This window comes from Pistacia vera, unplaced genomic scaffold (genome assembly GCF_008641045.1).
Source record: "Pistacia vera cultivar Batoury unplaced genomic scaffold, PisVer_v2 Contig575, whole genome shotgun sequence".
NCBI lineage: Eukaryota > Viridiplantae > Streptophyta > Magnoliopsida > Sapindales > Anacardiaceae > Pistacia > Pistacia vera.
This window is the reverse complement of record NW_022196418.1, coordinates 747,683-753,682: the sequence shown is the minus strand read 5'-3', so window position 1 is coordinate 753,682 and position 6,000 is coordinate 747,683.

The following is a 6,000-nucleotide window of genomic DNA, read 5'->3' as shown; positions in this document are numbered from 1 at the left end:
TCTTCATATCCAAAAGAACTTTTAGCCTTGTGCCAAAGATGACTTTTTTGCTAACACATTTTCATGGCATGCAGCGACCATGTCACCAAGGGTTCCGAAGCCACCTACAAAGGCTAGGGGGTTGTATTCCCCCAGGTCAACCCGACTAAGCCAACCGAAGTGACCCTTAATGCCATCCCCATAAGAGGGATATAGATTGGTGTCGAAGGACGACCACCTATAAAGCAATGCGAAGAAGCTCCTCGGCCTGTGGTTGTTTGTGCCACGAAATAGAAAACCATGGGCCACAAGACCAAGAAAATGAAACACCTGACTACAGAGGAGGAAACGGGGTCGGATCCAAAGGGCTTCGGGGTGTTGCCGGAGAGAACTCAGCCCTACCCCATCACTCGCTCAGGAGTGCCCCCAATGGGCCCGCCAACACTTCGGTGGCCCCCGGGAGCTCGTATCCAGGCGGATTAGTACCTGGCGGAGAGAGATTCTATACTTCGGGTTACAAACTTTCAGAAGGTCAAGCTTGAAAAGAGGGATGGGGACAACAAGGAGCTCTAACGGACAGTGGCAAGACTCACCAAGGAGTTGAGCGAAAGAGAGAGAAAGAGTTGAGGGTGAGCATAGATCACGCGAAGGCTGTAAAGGAGAGTCGGACTCAACTGTGGGAGAACTCTGAGAAACAAAAGAGGGTGATGAAGGCATACCTCAAGCTGTCTCAAGGGCAAGTCGCTTCATTGACCGAGTAGATGAAGCAACAAAACCTTAAGCTCGAGAGGACAGTTGCTCACTGGGCAATACAAGCCATTTACAGCTTGCGACTGAGGAACCTAGAGATGGACATCTCCGACCTTTCGAACGAATACCAGTCCATCCTTGTTTCCATGCTTTAGGCTGAAAAGGCTGAGCAGTAGGAGGAACAGGAACCTCCTCCGGAAGGTGATCAGCTGAACATTCCTGAAGATCGAGTGGACGATCCGAAGGTTGACGATCATCCAGAGGTTTAGGAGGTCGCGGCCGGGGGGCCTAGAAATGAAGACCAATGATCGCTCTTTTTTTCTATCCTTGTAGTTCTAGCTTTTTAGCTTTTGTAACTCCTTGTCGCCTCTTATACATATTTTTTTAATATATAAAAGGAACTCTTGATCACTTGTGAAAGCATTTTTATAACTTAAGCACTTCACAAAGCAAATATAACTTATCTGACCATTGAACTTGTAAAATGTTATAAAGAACAAGATCATTAACAAAAGACTTGAGATCACGACACAAGTTTTTCTTCGAGAAGAAGTGGAACAATCTTATTCATAATACTTACAAGAAGGAAAATTTTACAAGTAAAAAGAAATAATCAAAGTTGTAAGCAAGTTCAGAATTACTGATAATAGGGGCGAAAATGTTCAGCATTCCAAGCTTGTAGTACTTCAGAGCTATTAAGCTTTTTAATGTGATACATCCCAGGTCGTATTACCTTTGAGATGCGGTATGGACCTTCCCAGTTGGGTTTCAATACCCCCGCACTCGGTTCCCCTGTACCAAGAAGGACTTCTTTCAAAATCAGGTCGCCAACCTGAAAGTCCCTTCTCTTGACCTTGGAGTCGAAGAATCTTTTTGCCCGCTGCTGGTAAGAGGCTATCCTTAACCGAGCTTTGTCGCGGTGTTCTTCAACCAAGTCCAAACTTACACGCAAGAATGCTTCATTGTCTGCCTTGTTAAAAAATTCCCTCCGAAGTGAACCAGTTCCTACTTCCACTAGAATTATTGTCTCGCAGCCATACGCTAGCGAGAATGGTGTTTCTGAAGTAGAAGTTCTCGGAGTTGTCCTATATGCTAATAGGACTTTTGGGAGGTCATCGACCCAATTGCCTTGGCTATGTCAAGCTTGGCCTTCAATATATGATTAATAATCTTGTTGACAGTTTCAACTTGACCATTGGCTTGTAGTCTTGCTACTAAGGCAAACTTTTTATGAATCCTCAGCTCGTCGCAAAACTGCTTGAATTCCTCATTGTCGAACTGTTTCTCATTATCAGAGATGAGTGTATGAGGAATCCCGTAGCAACACACTATATTCTTGAAGACAAAGTCTTTGAGCTTCTTGGTAGTGATCACGGCCAAAGGCTCAGCTTTGATCCACTTAGTGAAATAATCCTCCGCGACCACTGCATACTTGATGCCCCCTTTACTGGTCAACATGGGCCTGATGAGATCAATTCCCCACATAGAGAATGGCAAGGGACTGGTCATTGTCGTTAGCTAGTGGGAAGGAGCTCGCGGAACATTTGCGAACCTCTGGCACTCATCACACTTCTTCACAAATTTGAAGGCATCCTCGTGAAGTAGAGGCCAATAATATCCATGACGGACAATTTTATTAGCAAGAGATCGTGGAACAGTGTGATTATCGCAGATCTCTTCATGTATCTCCCTTATGATGTAGTCTACTTCATCATCGATTACACATCGGAGGAGGGGAGTGTTAAACCCTCGTTTGTACAGTTGATTCTCGATAAGTGTGTAACAAGCAGTTCTAGTTCGCAGGATTCTTGCCTCAGTTTTATTACTGGGCAAAGTCCCATCTCAAAGATACTGAATAATTGGAGTCATCCGGGAAGTAAATTTGGTTGTAGCTACTGCTTGCTCAAGCGATCTGATGCTAGGAACCTCGATGTACCGAACTGGAATGTTGTCCAAGACATCGGAGTCTAGCGAGGAGGCTATTTTTATCAAAGATCCGCGACAGAGTTACTGTCTCTCGGAATTTGATTGATCATATAATGCTTGAAAGGCTCGAGTGTGGCCTTAACTTTTTTTAGATAGCTGATCATGTTCTCTTATTTGACTTGATATTCTTCTAAGATCTGATTAACAACCAGTTGAGAGTCGCTATAGATGTCAATTATTTTCGACCCCATTTCTCTTGCTAGTCATAGACCAACAAGTAACGCTTTATATTCGGCCTTATTATTCATAGCTTTGAATTCAAACCTACGGATTCTATGAATCTGAATCCCTTTGGGACTAAGGAGTAGAGACCAGCTCCGACTCTTCTTCTGTTCGAAGACCCATCAACATAGAGACTCCAAGTTGATAAGTTCCGAACAGTTTCCTGGACAACTTCACTGGCTGGCTGTTCGAGTTCTTGATCTGACTGATAAAAGAACTCCGAAATAAAATCAGTAACAGCCTACCCTTTGACTGTTGTCTTCGCTCTGCAATGTAGATCGAACTGGCTTAATTCCATAGTCCATTTAAGCAACTTACCTGAAGCCTTCGGCTTCTGAAGAACTTGTCTGAGTGGGTAGTTGGTCAGAACATGGATGTTATGGGCATGGAAATAAGATCGTAGCTTTCTGGAAGTGATCAGCAAGGTGTAGGCTAATCGTCCCACCTCTGGATACCGTGTCTCGACATCTAGAAGTCGCTTGCTCGTATAATACATTGGCCACTAAACTCTGCCCTATTCCCGGATGAGAACTGTGGTAACCGCATATTGGGAGGCGGACAGGTAAATAAATAAGATCTCATTAGGAAGAGGCCTGGATAGAAAATGCGGCTTTCTGAGATGTTCTTTTATGCTTTGAAAGACTCGCTCACATTTCGGAGTTCATTCAAACTTCTTGTTGGCCCTAAGTATATTAAAGAACAGCAAGTAATGATCTGTTGCTCTCGATATGAAGCGACTGAGAGCCGCTATCTTCCCATTCAAGCTCTGAACTCTCTTTCAATTTGCCAGACTTGTCATATCTAGGAGAGCTCGGCTCTTTTCAATGTTGATCTCAATCCTCCAGTGGTTAATCATATACCCTAGGAATTTCCCTGAGGATGCTCTGAACGAACACTTGAGAGGATTAAACTTCATTCTATACCTTTGGAGTATGTCGAACATCTCAGCAAAGTGTGCTATGTGATCTAAACCGACATGCAACTTAATCAACATGTCTTCGACATAGACTTCCATTGATTTCTCGATCTGCTCGAAAAACATACGGTTAACCAAACGTTGGTAGGTTGCCCAGCGTTCTGCAGACCGAAGGACATGACCTTATAACAATACAGTCCCCGATCTGTGATGAATGAGGTATGCTCCTCGTCAGACTCATACATCGGGATTTGATTATACCCCGACTAGGCATCCATGAAGCTTAACAGCTCATGCCCAGAAGTGACGTCGACGAGCTAATTGATCCTAGGCAAAGGGAAACTGTCCTTTGGACAAGATTTGTTGAGGTCAGAGAAATCAATGCAAGTTCGTCACTTACCGTTGGGTTTCTTCACCAAACCGAATTGGCGACCCAACTCGGGTAATGAGTGTCCCTAATGAACCTGTTTGAGAGGAGCTTATCCACCTCAACTTTAAGGGCAACATAGCGCTCCGGGTCCATGACTCTTCTCTTCTGGCGAACCGGTTTGACTGCGTTGTCAATGTTGAGTGCGTGACATATTATATTCGGGCTGATCCCGATCATATGAGCATGAGTCCATGTAAAAATATCGATATTCTGTCTGAGGAAGCTCGTTAAATCTGTAGTGAGCTACGGGTTGAGATTACTTCCGATTCTCAACACTCGCGTCGACTCATTATGGTTGACAGATACCTCCGTTAGAGACTCAATCGACCCACTGTGGGAATACTCTTCCTGAACACAAGGATCTATGCAATCTTCCATTGGACCCGGTTGTGGCTCGATCCTATTGATCGCCATTGGTTGCTCGGGAATGCCCAATGGTTTCCCTTTCCCTTTGCACACCATCTACACTACCCTTACATAGTAGTCGTGAGATTCGCTCTGAGACCCTTTCATTTCCCCACACCTCGTCGAAGTGGGAAACTTTATCTTCAGATGATAAATGGAGGTGACGGCCTTGAAACTTCGTAGTAGAGGTCGTCCCATAATGCTATTAAAAGCGGACGGATAATCTACTACTAAGAATTCTGTCATCTTGGTCACTTCGTTAGTCTTACCCAAAGTGATGGGAAGTGCGATTATTCCCTTGGGAATCAGATTATCCCTAGTAAAACCATAGAAAAGGATAGAGGTAGGCTTCAGATCTGCCTCATTCAACTGTATCTCCTCAAAAGCTCGTTGAAATAGGATGTTCACGGCGCTGCCATTGTCCACCAACATCCTGTGGACTTCGCACCAACATATTTCAGGCTCGATGACGAGTGCATCCTCATGGGGATGATGCAATCACACCGCATCTTTTTTTGAGAAGATAATCTCTTCTTCTCTGTGAACCTTAGCGGGTCTTGACGCCGTGCTCATCACAGTCACAGGGTCATGGCGAGCCTCTCGAGCATACCTTTCCTAGGCACCTCGAGAATTTTCCGTAAGGTGCGATCCTCCAAAGATGATCCCCAAGAAGTAGAGACCCTTACGACCACGTCATTTCTTCCCCTATACCTCTTGATCCTTCTCTTGAACGGGGAGTCGGACTATAGACATACTCCTTGAAGTGCCCCTACTTAATGAGGTCTTAATTGCTTACTTGAGAGCCCGACACTCATTGGTATAGTGCCCATTATCCCAATGATAACGACAATATTTCTTGATGTTTTTTGCCGAATGGGGATTATTCATAGGTGCTGGCTCTCTGAGCAAGCTGGTCTCTTCTGACTTGTCCAGAATAGCCGATACTGACGCGTTCAGAGGAGTATACAGATTCTTGTCGCGATCCCAACGAGGAACCTAGGCATAGGATTTCTTGGACTCAAACCGCTGCTTCTTTCCCTTCCGCTAATCGTAATTAGCCCACCTGCGATCAACTCTTCTACTACCCTCCCCTTGGTTAGGAGCACTCGTCGAAGGACCGAGGTCGTGGCAATTGAAACGGCCACGAAATTCTCTATTCAGAGGTACTTCTCCACAATGTCGTAGAAGCAGGTGAGGTAAATGTCATCCTCAGATTGTAGCTTCTTCCACAGGTTGGTCTGTGAGCGAACTCCCACAATAATAAGAGTCCGAACAGATTCTTCAAGTGTGTTAGCCACCTTGTGCAGCTCCC